The sequence below is a fragment of the Python bivittatus genome, unplaced genomic scaffold (genome assembly GCF_059951505.1).
Source record: "Python bivittatus isolate LINGU-HERP-01145 unplaced genomic scaffold, Pbiv_v1 ctg000350_np1212, whole genome shotgun sequence".
NCBI lineage: Eukaryota > Metazoa > Chordata > Lepidosauria > Squamata > Pythonidae > Python > Python bivittatus.
Window position 1 is genome coordinate 23,572,412 of NW_028277074.1, and position 14,552 is coordinate 23,586,963.

Below are 14,552 nucleotides of genomic sequence, written 5' to 3' on the forward strand. Positions count from 1 at the left end.
TTTTAGCCCATTACTTACAGCTGCAATGCTGAGTATTGACACACACGCATGCACACATACACACACCCCAGGTCTCCTTGTCCAGGTTTCATTTTGAGACGCCCAGTAAACACTGAGTGGTCCACAGAGACTGGCTGTGTTCACAATATTTCTGAGACAAAATATGCCATAATGGCTGTGCCTACTTACAAAAAATATGTATTTTTCTTCATTGTCCTTTGATGCCTAAACTTTATATTATTCAAGATCTTTTCTGTCAAATCGGTGCATTTTTCAAAAGCTGCCAGAACTATATGACTGATTTTTTAAAATTCTATCAGTGAAATAATTATACTTTAAATCCCAAAGAATATTTGGTAAACACATTTGTTTAACATCTGCAGTTCTTACATAAGTAATTGATTGCAAGAATGGAAAGTCTATTCTCCCATTATTCAATCACATTATTTTAATTATTGTTGTTTTCTTCATTAAAAATTACTCAATAATAATACTCATAATAAATAAATATTTAACAATCTGGCTGGAGAGTTCTGGGAGTTGGAGTCCACCCATCTTAAACTCGGCAAGGTTGAGAAACACTGGTCTACAATATCCCCAGCAGGATGGATAAGCCTGGTGTATTTGATTGCAGCTTTGGATAAATATTTCACAGGCATTTTTATCATTGTTATTAGCAACTTGACAAGATTAAATATTATTACTGCAATTGTTATCCCCATATTTTATGTGGTGATAACAAAACCCAGAACTGAGAGTCAGCTGGCACACAAGTTTAATAAATGCTTGTTGTTATTAATTTCATTTTATTTGTTAGATTTATATACTACCTTTCTTTCAGGAGGTCAGGGTGATATTTGCAGCACTTTCTCCTCCCTTTTTCCTACAACAATTGGTTGGGCTGAGAGAGACAGTGGCTCAAAGTCACCCATTGAGCTTCCATGACTGAAGGTGGACTTAACCTGGGTCTTCCCTGTCCTAATCCAACATCCTGCCTAATATTCCTGATGGAGTTCCCAGGATGTCCTAAAATATGAACCAGAAATGAACTGTTCACAATTCAGTCTTGAATCCATTTCAATATGCTAACATTAGGAACATATGAAGCAAACAATTCACACAAATCAATTGCTATTGTTTTAGTTATAGGCTTCTCTGCTTCAAGTACCTAAAAACTTGATGTATCTTAGGCACCATATATTTTTATAATTACCAGCAAAATGCAGGTAGCAAACTGCTTTGTATTGACCCTACAGATGAATTACAGTAGTTTCTTTACATAATGCTCTTTATTCCCCCATAAGACTGATACCTTACCTATCTGATAAACTCTAGACAAGTTTTTCTCAATACTATGCTTTCCCTTTAATACTCTAGATTTTTCTTTCAGTCCCCGGGGTTTCCAGACTAATAATTATACTTAAGTTGAAAGCAGCTCCTTCTGCTTAAGATAGGTTGGATAAGAGGCATCACATTTTTTTTCCCCTTCATTTTTTTAAGAAAAGAAAAAAAGAGCATTAGGGTGCAATAAAGCAGCATTACACCAAAGCTAATACGTATTCCTCACATGGACAGGAAGAAACTACAAATGCTGAATACTCACATAGATAAGGAGAATCTAGAAATGCAGAATCTACAAATGCTGAATATTATTGAGGCATAGTACTCTATTTTTCCTGTTTGCTTCCATTCTTATAACCAGTTTCCCCAAGCACAAATTCCTGATATGGTTTGTCCTTACATGCTTATTTCTAATGTCAGTTCTCTGCAACGAAAGAACTACAAGGGTTCATGATTAATTCTTTGCACAGATATTCAGTGACTCACAAACTCTATTTGCCACATTTTAGTCAATAAACCATAATTAACTGGGTTTGCTCAGCACATTAAAAAATAAACAATGGATAAATAATAAAGAATGACTGGGTTCATATAACACACCAAGCAAAAACAAAACAAATCATACTATAGCTTAGAACTCTTCCTTACAGCCACATTAATTTGCATTTCTCCAGTCCTTGAATTAGCAGAAATGTATGCCACTATAAATTTTGTTGCCCTGATGATGGCCAAGTCCTATTCTGCCTCATTTCTCGGTTGGTAACTGCTGCTGTCCTTACACTTTTAGTACAGGACAAGTTAAGGAAAGATGTTCGTGGATTCCCCAGCTTTATTTCTCTTCCCACAAGCATCACCTACTGGCAGGAAAACAACCACTAGTAGCTGTCCTTGTGGTAGGATGGGATTAGATAGATAAATAGATGCCTGGGATGCAGGATTCATGTTGCCAAAGTGATAAGGTGCCAGTATGGAGAGGCTTAGTCTAGAGATTTGTCACCCTGACTGTTACTGCATGTGGACTGAATACTATTCTGAGAAAGCACTAGGCAGGGGTTGGGGTTTTTTTTGGTGCGGATGATCTAGGGCTTTTCTGAAACAGCACCTCCATATCTAAAAATAACTTTATTATGGGTCACAGACCCAATCTGCATTTAAAAAATACAATATATAATACAAAATGCAATATAGCATACAAATCCAAAAATAATTTGATGGCAGGTCACAAGGACAGGAAGAAAAGTTAGAGAGAAGTGGTTGCAACAACCATTAGGGGCTCTTCCTCCCACTTTGCCTTGTGCACCTCCTCTAAACCTGGTCTGACAAGCTATTTCTGACAAGAATTCAATATATTTACACAGATAGAAATGTAAATGTGCAATAGACCATCTCAACCCGCCATTTGCTATAAGTGTGCTGGTGCTGGCACTGAGTGGCCAAGAAGTCGAGTTCTAATTTTGTTGCCAGTGTAATCTCTAGAGTATTTAAAATGGCGTATAAGTATGCAAAATGGCACTGCCAAGTAATAAAAATAATGAAAAGCACAGCCATGTAAACCCCTTCATTAACAGAAACAGTGGAAAATCTGTAATAAACTCATTTGAGATAGCACTGGCAACATTCAGCTGGCAGAACCCAGTTCTTTTCCCAGGCTTAAACTGACCTGTGCAGCAGAAGACTAGCATTATAAACTTGTGCTTAAAAAGTAAGTCTAGCACTATTTAAAGAGCAATAAGGAGCTTATTGTAGCATGGATCCAGTATGTGGACAATACCTTCATCATAATAAAAATAATAAAAAGGAACATGAAGACACATGAAACAATCAACAACATCTTCAGAGGAATAAAATACATAAGGGAAGAAGAAAACAACAACACACTACCTTTCCTGGATATCCACATCAGCAGAGGAAGTGACAGCAAATTAGAAACACAAGTCTATCAGAAAACAACCCACACTAACTAAGTGCTCCATTACCAAAGTAACAACCCAAACAGCTGTGTAAGAACATTATTCAGATGAGTACAAACGCACTGCAGCAACCAGAACAGCAGAAAAAGGAAACAGTCTACCTATACAACATCTTCCAACTAAATGGATACCCATGCAACTTTATCAAAAAATGCCTGACCCCCCTCAACCCACTACAGCACAACCAACACAAGCTATGGAAAGGATAACACTGCCATACATCAGAAATGTCTCAGGAACAACCAACAGACTATTACAATCACATGGCATCACTGTAGCACACAAACCAACTAAAGCCCTCCAAAACATCTTAAGTAAACGAAAAGCCCAAGTAGTCCAAGAAGAAAAAACAGGAGTCATCTACAACATACAGTGTAAGGACTGTAACAACCACTATGTAGGACAGACAGGCAGAAGACTAGTGGACTGCATCTATGAACACCAACTAGCAGTTGGAAGACATGATGAAAACTCCTTAATCTCACAACACATGGACAGACTCAACCACAGTTTCAACTGGGAAACTGTCAACATCTTAGACCAAGCTAAATCCAAAAACGCGAGGGAATTCCTGGAGTCTTGGTATTCAGACAAATCAGCCATCAACAGGGACATAGAGGTAAACAACATTTACACACCATTCAAAAGAGACAATAAAAAGGAAACAAAGAGACCAGAATGCCTCCTCGCCAGCAATCAACATCCATAAGCAGGGATTAACACCAGGATTAACACCAGACAAGCAATCAAGCAGTAAATAATACCCTAATCAAGGAATTACCAACTCAGGCTAACAATCAAGCAGTAAACAACAGCTTAATCTAGCAACTACCAAGGAAAAAACAACTCCCCCACCAGCACTGACAGGCCAAGCTATTTCATATAAACAGAGCAAGCCCCACTCCCTTCTAGCACTGAAGATGTTACCTAGATAGGTAACAAAATGTCTGCAAGAAAACCACCAACCTGAGAGAAGCCAAGAACTTCACAGTTCAACCCTGAGCTACATATATTCTCTTCTATTAATAAGGAGCTTGCGTAGTGCCTGAATGGTGCTTTTTGGGCTGCTGCCTATGGGGAAACCAAGTGTCCTGTCTCTCCAGCAGTCTAGACTAAGACAACAAGGAGAGTGGTGACTAGTGACTAGATGTGAAAGACAGTCCAACAACAGCCTCAAGTGGCCAATAGCAGCCAGGTTGGCTTGAAACTCAACATTAAAAAAACTAAGATCATGGCATCTGGACCCATCAATTCCTGGCAAATAGAAGGGGTAGAAATGGAAGCAGTAACAGACTTCATTTATTTGGGCTCCAAGATCACCGCAGATGGAGACTGCAGCCATGAAATTAAAAGACGCTTGCTCCTTGGGAGGAAAGCTATGGCAAGCCTAGATAGCATATTAAAAAGCAGAGACGTCACCTTGCCGACAAAGATCCGCATAGTCAAAGCTATGGTTTTTCCAGTAGTAATGTATGGCTGTGAGAGCTGGACCATAAAGAAGGCTGAGCGCCGAAGAATTGATGCCTTTGAACTGTGGTGCTGGAGAAGACTCTTGAGAGTCCCCTGGACTGCTAGGAGGTCAAACCAGTCAATCTTAAAGGAAATCAACCCTGACTGCTCATTGGAAGGATTGATAATGAAGCTCAAGCTCAGATACTTTGGTCACCTAATGCGAAGAGAGGACTCTTTGGAAAAGACCCTGATGCTGGGAAAGATTGAAGGCAAAAGGAGAAGCGGACGGCAGAGGATGAGATGGTTAGATAGCATCACTGAAGCAATGAGCATGAAACTGAGCAAACTCAGGGAGGCAGTGAAGGACAGGAAGGCCTGGCGCAATATGGTTCATGGGGTCACGAAGAGTCGGACACGACTTAACGACTAAACAACAACAAAGATCTCAGTCTCTGACCATGTTATCAAGCACATCATTGAGGAAGCGTTATAGATAATTTCCATGAGGGCAAGATTTATCTGGAAATAAAAGTAAATACTACTTTAAAACTGGAATAGGTAAATACAGATTTAATCTGCCTCCTCTGTGAATTTGGGATGAGATGAAGGCAATGTTATGAGGCCATGTCCTTTTAAAACAATTAGTAGGGCCTCTCTGTGCTATGGCTAGAAAATACTAACTAAATATATTGTGTGAACCAGCCCTAAGTCAGTTTTCCAGAAATAGTGATCTCCAGATGTGCTGGAACTAGAACTCCAGAATTCCTGGCCAATAGAATGTCTGTTAGAAATAATAGAGGCAACCAAATATTGTTATATATTAATCCAATATAATAGTGTTCCTGTTTAGGGCAGCATATTAAATGCATATCCAATTTGCCTGCCACGTTATTGAATTCACACATAATTCTAAACCATAATGTCATTTGCTGGATTTCTGTTTTATGAATGCAATCATTGCTGTTCATGGCTCAGCATTAAGTGTGAACCCTTATTTGAGGCTGCAGTGTGAGATGGGGGCGGGGGGAATACCAAGGCAACCATACTAAGAGGACTAAGAGGATTTTTTCAATGATGCATTAATCAGATTAAGGAAATACAGAACAGTAGGTTATATGTATATGTATAAATAAATAAATAAACAAGCAGCACCATGGAACTGGCTGTTTTTGCATCACCTGCCTTCTAAAATCCAAAAGATTCTGGTCAATGCATTTGCATCCTGGCTGGAAATGCTAACTGTTACCCAGCTAGAAGCCTTGGTGGGAAAAATGAAAGGGCAGAAAAAGACCATCTGTTGTCCCCTAGAAGTTCTGAAGTGACCCTCCATAGTCCCTTGTCATAGTGGAAGTTGAAATCCAAAATACATGGAGGGTACTATAGGCAACTGGTCTGTGATGTGGTTCTGGGGTTCTGCCACTTTCCACTTTCAGTTTAATTATATGACTTCTTTGCAAATGGATACGATTGTCAAAAAAGGAAAAAGGACCCCCATGATGAATCTTTCTTTGACACAGGGAGAGTTGTTCCTTCAAGGGAAGTTCTAAGTGTGGAATGCAAAAAAAGCTGGAACACAAGGGTGTGGCTTGTCAAGCTCATTTCTAAAAATACTGAAAAATATTCTGGAGAGAAATTTTAACTGGAACCCCGAAAATAGTTAAAATAATTATCATTATATATTGGAGATAAATTAGAGTATGCGCTTATTTTTGATTACACAAAATTATAGAGAAACTTTAGAGACCATGACGTGCTTAATCCAATAGGGATACTAAACTATCTTGTAACTTTGCCAGATAATTCATTGCTACAATTCTTGAAATTGTTATTAGTTCCAGTTCCTTATATGTGCTAAAGTTTCTCTCCTGGCCCTTGCAGGAATGTGTGTGGCCATTTCTACAGAAACAGAAGGGATAAAATGGGAAGTTTCCTGAAAAGAAAATGTCCAAAAAGCTCTTTCAAAGGCTACTTCAAACGGAAGACCACAGGGAGATGGGAAATCATTCAGAGTTAACAAAAGCTCATTTTAAGCTTTGTTTGGTTATTGGGACTTCCTGGACGTCACAATGGGAGAATCCATTCTGCTTTCTAGTAGTAAAATTTCTGGTAGAAATGCGTTTTAAAGCAGAAAGAGAAACCAGGAGGCCCTGTCCATCATCTTATTCCCAACAACTCTACCACTTTTCCCTGCTGCCCGGGTAAAGAGCCAGGTTTTAAGGTGGGGGCCTGCTGGGTTGTCAGGGGGAGGGTATTCCATAAGGTAGGGACAGCCACGGAAAAGGGATGCTTCCTAGGTCCCACTAGATGGCAATATTTCAGGGAAGGGACCTGGAGCTTGCCCACCCTATCCAATCTAGTGGGGCAGTTACTATGCTATACAGGTAGTCCTTAGTTAACAACAGCAATTGGAACTGGAATTTCCATCGCTAAGCGATGCGGTCATAAAGTGCGACATCATGTGACAGCATCATTAGCAATGGCACTCCCGGTACTCCCTGTAACCACTGTTAAGCAAGGATTGTGGATCGTTAAGTGAGCCCCAGGTGACTAGAAAGCAGGCTAGCAGGCAGGTAAAGTGCGAGTGTGAGAGGGCCAGGGGTAGCTGCTGTAGGTGGGAGAGGGTGCGAGCAACTTACTGGAACAACTTGTGACCTTCTCTGTCAGCTTCCCCATTTACTTTGCTTGTGGGCAGGGAAGGTTGCAAATGGTGATCATGTGACCACAGGATGCTGCAACTATTCTAAGTCCAAGCTGGTTGCCAAGCACCCAGATAGCAATCATGCGATCATGGGATTGCTGGGACAGTCATAACTTTGAGGACCGGTTGTAAGTAGCACTTGTTCAATGCCATCATAAGTTCAAATGGTTGCTGAATGAGTGTTATTAAATGAGGACTACCTGTAATGATTTGTAGAAAGAAACATTTATTTTTACAATTGTTCTCACACTCTGGGTGGCTAACAGAATATTACAAACCAACAGAGAGATCAAAAAACAAAAATTAAAAGAACTATAACAAGAACAGAACTGTCAAAACAATATGCAATATACAATGTGCCAAGGCTGACTAAAAACAAAATTTCTCATTCAACCTCACAGTCATCTAACATCTTAGCCACAGTGCCTGGAATAGAGCTGGGATTCTAAGCCTTTCCCATAGACTGACAAGGTCTGGGCCTTCTAAATCTTGGAAGCAATGCTGTTTCAGAGGACAAGGGCCATGATAGAGAAGGGACCTCTTCTGGATCCCCTTAGGTAACACCGTTCATAGAACGGACCTGTACCAGGCCCATCCTGCCAGACCTAATGGGATAGCAGACATAATCTGAGATAGGTGACACCTCAAGTAATGCAGCTGGGTGCCATGTAGGGTTTTAATAGAGACTTTCAGGATACATATGCAGTTCCTGTCTTCACTTCCAGTTATTTGACTGAAGCTATATGCTGCCATAAACAGGCTTTCATTTCATAGAAATCTCTTTACTACTGGAGTAGAGACCTTTTAAGAGGTCAAAGTGAAGTGATTAATAGAAAAGACTACAGCTCAACTTAGAGGGGCTTTTATGTTCTCTTATTTTTCTTAAAGATCTCACGGAGGAGGATAAATCAAAGATAACTATGGAGCCACATCAGCCAGCAAGCAAACCTCCAGGACAATGAGCCTAACAGTTTATTCATGGCAAAATCCTTAGGTCAGTCTTCTTTAGATTTAGGTGCTGGGATGTGATAGATCAGGGAGGCACACTTAATAACTATTTATTCATATCTTAGCTGTTAAGGCATGTTGAGATGATGGAGAAAGAGGACTGGGATAGCATCAACCATTCTAACTTAATATAGTGTGCTTTTAAACTGTTTTCCTTCTTCCTCTTCTCTCTTTCTCTGTGGAATCTGGAGCCACGTATCTCATCTTCTTAGAACTGGATTAAAATACAAAAAGGGAGTTTGTATTGTTTTCATAATGGTTTTATTCATTCATAATTCATTTGGAATGCCTGGGTCATTCTGATCAGAGATCAATGTAATAGGCTTACACTAAAATGCTGCTTGGCAGCATTTCAATCTCAGTGTCCAGCCAGAACATTCTTTCTTATCTGGTACTTTCTCCTCAAATCAATTTTCTTCACCCACAGATTCAAAATATACATTTGCAAGTATGGTTTACAATGAAATGCCCCAGTATAGATTGGTCCTGTTCACTGTTGCATTCATTCAATTATAGTATGTCCTCCTCCATAGCACTCCTCTGAGTTTCTTATCTGTCTCCCCCTTCCCGGTATTCTGTTGTCACTGTCAGTCTTCAGTGGGCTGTTCTGGAGACTCCCTATTAAAAAAAAAAAAAATCTGCAAACCTTGGAGAAATCCCACTCTTGCTGATAATACTTCCCTCTTATAAGCAGAGGGTGTCATTTAAGCTACTGTATAGAAAACATCAACATTCAGGCATGAACATGAGAACTAGCAGAAATAGAAATAGCAACATTTATATTATTTAATGCATGTTTCAATTATAAAGATTTAAAAATGTATAGGTTCGCTTGGAAAAGATATGTTCATCTCCTTTAGAGAGAACTGTCAATTAATAGCAATTTGACTTCTAAAACTAAAGCTTTCTGAAGGGAACAAGCCTTCTTTAAGGAACTGTAGTAGAAAACACAGAAGAAGAGCAAGGGTTCTCTGGAGTACATCCCTTTTTCCTATGTGCATCTTTTGCTCTTTCACTACTGGTGGTTTATGAATGAATAGAAACTTATTTCTTATGCTTTTGTTTTGTACAAAGTATTTTAGCATAGCCCAATTTATCTTAAATCCTTAATCTCAAGGTTAGCCATCTGGTGTAGGGAGTTTGACTGGCATGGTCAGGTATATCTTCTTTATCCATTATCTCTGTATTTGTGAAATGTCCTTGACACAAACTGTATGCCAATGCCTGGGAAAATACATCTATCTATCTGTCTGTCTGTCCACCCACTCGCCTATCTCTCTATCTGTCATGTATCTATCTATCATCTATCTATATTTCTCTATCTCTATCTAAACTGTATTTTCTCAAATCAACAGAAGTGATTAATTGAGAGGTCCATATTCTCTAAATCACACCCAAATATGAACTTCTGTGGGATCCTGGGAAAGCCAGCTTTGGGGTTTGTCTGCTATTATCTCTGAGATTCCTGACAGCTGAAGAGGCATAAAGTGGATTATTTCATCTGTCTGCCTTTAATAGTACTCATACCTCATATAATTCCAATATAATCATTAATTAGCTTAACCCAGTTGAATGTTCATTGTATCCAATCTTCCTATCTGTTGTCTCAAAGCAAAACATAAACAATCTCAGAAACATGTAATGCATACTAAGCTTTGTAACCCTCCTCTCTCTCTCTTAAGATGCATTTTTTTCTCTCTCAGATCAGTACTGTGGAAAATCTTCAGGAACATGGGAGAGTTTTGAGCTAAAGTATTTAAATGCAGGTGGCTATTATTAATAGCACATAGAAAAATGAAAGAACTAAAGCATAAAAGCCACTCTGAAATAAATGAATAAACAAACAAAAGATTTACATGGAGTATGACTTAAATTAATAAATTTAATTTAATTTAAATAAAATAAATTTAAATAAACCTTGCCATATTAAAAATCATGGATTGATTGTCCCCAAACAGTATGGATTGGATAGCCTTCACAAGGGAATAAGGGATTGCAAAACTGAAGAAAGGACAGCATTCTCTGGGTCTGAAAATTTGAAATCAGATGACATAGTTAAGGCAGCACCATGATTCAGACAGCAACAGCATCTTAGTTAGCACAGAAACATGATTTTAGAATGCTGGCTTGCTCTCCCATGGGCCAACATTTACACTTATTGACATGGGGAGCTGAAAAGACTAGAAGCCAGTAGAGAAATACATGTATGCACAGTACAAGTTGCAGAAGGGTGCCTGTTTAGCAGTCTCTAAGGCTTCAGATCGAGTCAGGCCCTTGTATTTTTTCAGTAGCTGAGTCTCTTATTCTTAATCTCCACACCATACCACCAATTTCACCAGCTGACTGACTTTTCTCCGAGTTGCCTTGATCTTAGCCTCCAACCTCATTTTCCAGGGTGGATATGTACTGCTGTTCTTCTTGATCATGTAGCCAAGCATTTCCAGGATTACAGTGGCTGTAGCGTATACCAATTCATTGGTTTCAGTTATGGTGGTAGTAGGGATTGTCTGGAGGGCTCTGTTGGCATCTTCTAGCATACTATCTGATGGTACTTCTCCACTGAGCCTTGGTAATCGGACTCGAGGGTTGACTGTAGCTAGTTTATCCATGATCTTATGCCTCATATCAGCTGCTGTGCTCTGTAATGGAAGGGGTGGCAGTGACATTCCAGCTTCAGGTGTTGGCTGCACATCTGCTTGTTCTTCCAGGTCTGCTTGAGTCCGGGTTGTAATGTGGAGTTGGTCTATCTCAAGTTGTGAGAGCAGCTTCCTCTTCACTATGTTGAAGCACTGGGTAACTAGTTGTTTCTCAGTGTGGATGTAGGCCTTCTGTCTATCCATAGTTCCCTCATACGTTTCATATATACCCTCTCATTAGGTCTGCTGTTGTAGTAGCATTCCATCATTTCCAAATTCTCTTGTCTCGTCCATGTATGGTTTGTTCCAGTAGCCCACTTAACATCAGATTGTCCTGGTTCCCCAACATCTGATGTGGACCTTGTTAATCCGGGCGACGTCCAAGCCGGCATGACTTTCTTAGTTCGTGTCACTCTCATATTTTTGAGGTAGGTAGGTTAAAGCGTTAGGGGGTCTTTGCCCAAGGACCCGTACTGGTAAGGTAGGTACCAGCCAGGATTTGAACCCCGGTCTCCTGCATCAAAGGCGGTGTTCTAACCACTACGCTATCCAGCCGCTATACAATAAATAAATAAATAAATAAACTGGAATTAGTTGGGTTCATACATGAAAGACATGACTTACATGCCAAAATGTCTGATTAGCACAATGCGTTAAACCAAACCAGAGAAAGCACATTACAGTTCACCATGCTATGAAATCAAGCATAAATGTTAATCTCCTTTAGAGAGTAACAGTGAAGTCAGGCTGATTTATATTAACTGTTTATGCTAGACAGAGGGGCTCCATATGGAACATTGATGTGTGCCAAAATAATTGTGAGTTTCTAAGCCACTAGCCAAACCTATCTACCTGCATCAAATAAGATCCATTTCAACAAACCATTGTTGATGGACTATACAATTGCAAACTCCAGCCTGGCTTTTTGGTTTGTTTTTCAGAAGCTGGGTCTTCCTCAGTCTTCTACCACAGAGGCCACTTTCGGTCAGAAAGTGGTGAATGGAGGGACTTGATATTGTACCTTGTCTTGGAAGCCAGCCAGGATGTGTTTTGAAGTTTTCTTTGGTTCTTTCTCTAGCATTTGAACTATCCTTTTGTTCAATCTGGGGTCAATCTGCGGCCATATCCAGGGAAGTCAAATACAGTTCCATGGACCTTAAACTTCTTGGTAAGATTAGTAACCATGGTCACAGGAACATAAAGCTCATTGGAGATGGTTTTCTAGCCTTTCCCTTTACTATGCTTGGCTATTACTTTCTTCCTTTCCTTGTCAGATAACTCTCTGCTTTTCTTTCTCTTGTCCATGTTCGCTGTGCTGCACACAATGACACAAAATGCCTGAGTACTTTTCTCCATTCAAATAGGTTATGAGATTGGACACCAGTGATACTAATTAAAGATTCTGCTTGACAGACCACTAAAATCCATTAATTCTAATGGGTATTAATAATTATGTCCATGCCATTTTTATTTATTATTTACAAGAATATGTTAAGTCATACATCAAAAGCAAAGCATCTGCCCTAGGGACTATGGAATAAAGAATGGTCGATGCCATGTACTTGTATCAGCTTCAAGTTGTTTCATGGCAATTTGTGATTCTTTAGGAAAAGTGGTGGGGTACCAATAGTTTTGGCTGCATCTGTATATAGTGAAACTTTAATAAATGATTTTGGATCTTTTTGTAATGGATCTTTAAAAAAAAAAAAAACTCCCAGCAACACTGGGAGAAGCAGTATCTGGAGAAATAGCTGCATGCATTTGCAAGATGAGTGTTTTCTAATTTGGCTTTTATGAAAGGATTTCTGTGTGATTTGATCACATCAGCTAATGTGTCCATATTATAGGATTATTCTACAATTTGTTACTTCCTCTCCTTTTCAAGCTCAACACAAATGCATCATCATGAAAAACGCAGCTGCAGTTTTCAACTGCTTTTTAATTTTGTTTTTAAAAAGTCTTCCCCCAAGATGGTATACAACACACTAAAATCTCAGTATAATCTTTAAAAAACAAAACCAACAGACAATACAGTTACAACAAAATCCTATGCATGTTTTACTCCAAAATACGGGTTCTTCCTCATAGCTGTGTTAATTGCATTCCTCCCCTCATTGAGTCAGCAGAAATTATACTACTACAAATTCAATTAGTTTTGCCACAGGAACAAAAATAACCAGTGATGCTGTCCTGATTTTAATGTGGGAAATTAAATGAAAGGGATTGGTGGGTTCCTCTGACTTTCTTTCCCTTCACTAAGCATCATCTATGGGTCGGAAAAAACACTAATTGCTCTCCTTAACATCTGCGGAAAAAGTCTGAGTGTAAGCAGATGCTCTTGTGGTAGGATTCAGCCACCTTTCAAACTGTCCAAGTCATGGGCCACAAGTGTGAAAAGTTTTTGTGTCTAATATTGGTGAAAACCACTAATTTTGGGTATAACATGATTTCAAGACACTACTGCAAAAATAAAACTATTGTGTATTTTGTATAGAAGCCCAAAAATCCTGCAATCTTCCGCCTAAATTCTCTGGATCTCAATAATTATCATTCATTTATAAAGCTATTTTCTTAGCTTAAATAAAATCACTCAACTAGAAATTTAGTGCATCTTATTGCTTTCTATAGTTTATTTCATTTAAAATTGTTCAGAACATTTTAAAATACAGGTAGTCCTTGTTTAGCGACAATTGGGACTGCAACTCGGTCACTAAGCGGAAAATCATGTGACTGCAACTGGGCTTATGATTTTGCAGTACAGGTAGCCCCCGGATTAAGAATGCCCGGGTTACAGATGACCCATAGTTAAGAAAAGAGCCTATTGTAGCAAACTTCAAGTTAAATATACAGTGATTTGAGTTAAATACACAATGGTTTGAGTTCATTACACAATACTACTTATACAATATTATACAATAATACTGTTCCAGCTTACATACAAATTCAATTTAAGGACACACCTTGGGAATGGAACTTGTCCTTAAACTGGGGTCTACCTATACTTCTCCTTCAGTTGTTAAGTGATATGAAATGATCACTAAGTGAAAAATCACGTGACTGAGACTTACAATTTTTCTTCCGTCTTCCATACTCATTTTCTTTTATCCTTCAATGAACTTAACATTTTTAACAAAATGAGTACAAAATCAGATTTTACAGTTATAGTACGGTACTTGTAAACATCAATGTAAGTCCTTCAAAAGATTACTGTAGTCTTTTTCTGTGTTTTTGGAAACGTTGGATATGGTGGCACAGTTGGCTGATGGCTGAGGATTGCCTGGGTCTTCTATTCCTATGGATGGGGAGGGTGATGGGGAAGGAAGTAAAGTTGAAGAAGGATTATCTTTCTTAAAAACCCCAGTAAGTTTGGTTTGCATGTTTTTTTTCTTTTTTTCTTCATATATTTCATGATAACACTTTAAGATTTCATGCATTTCCCGATGTACC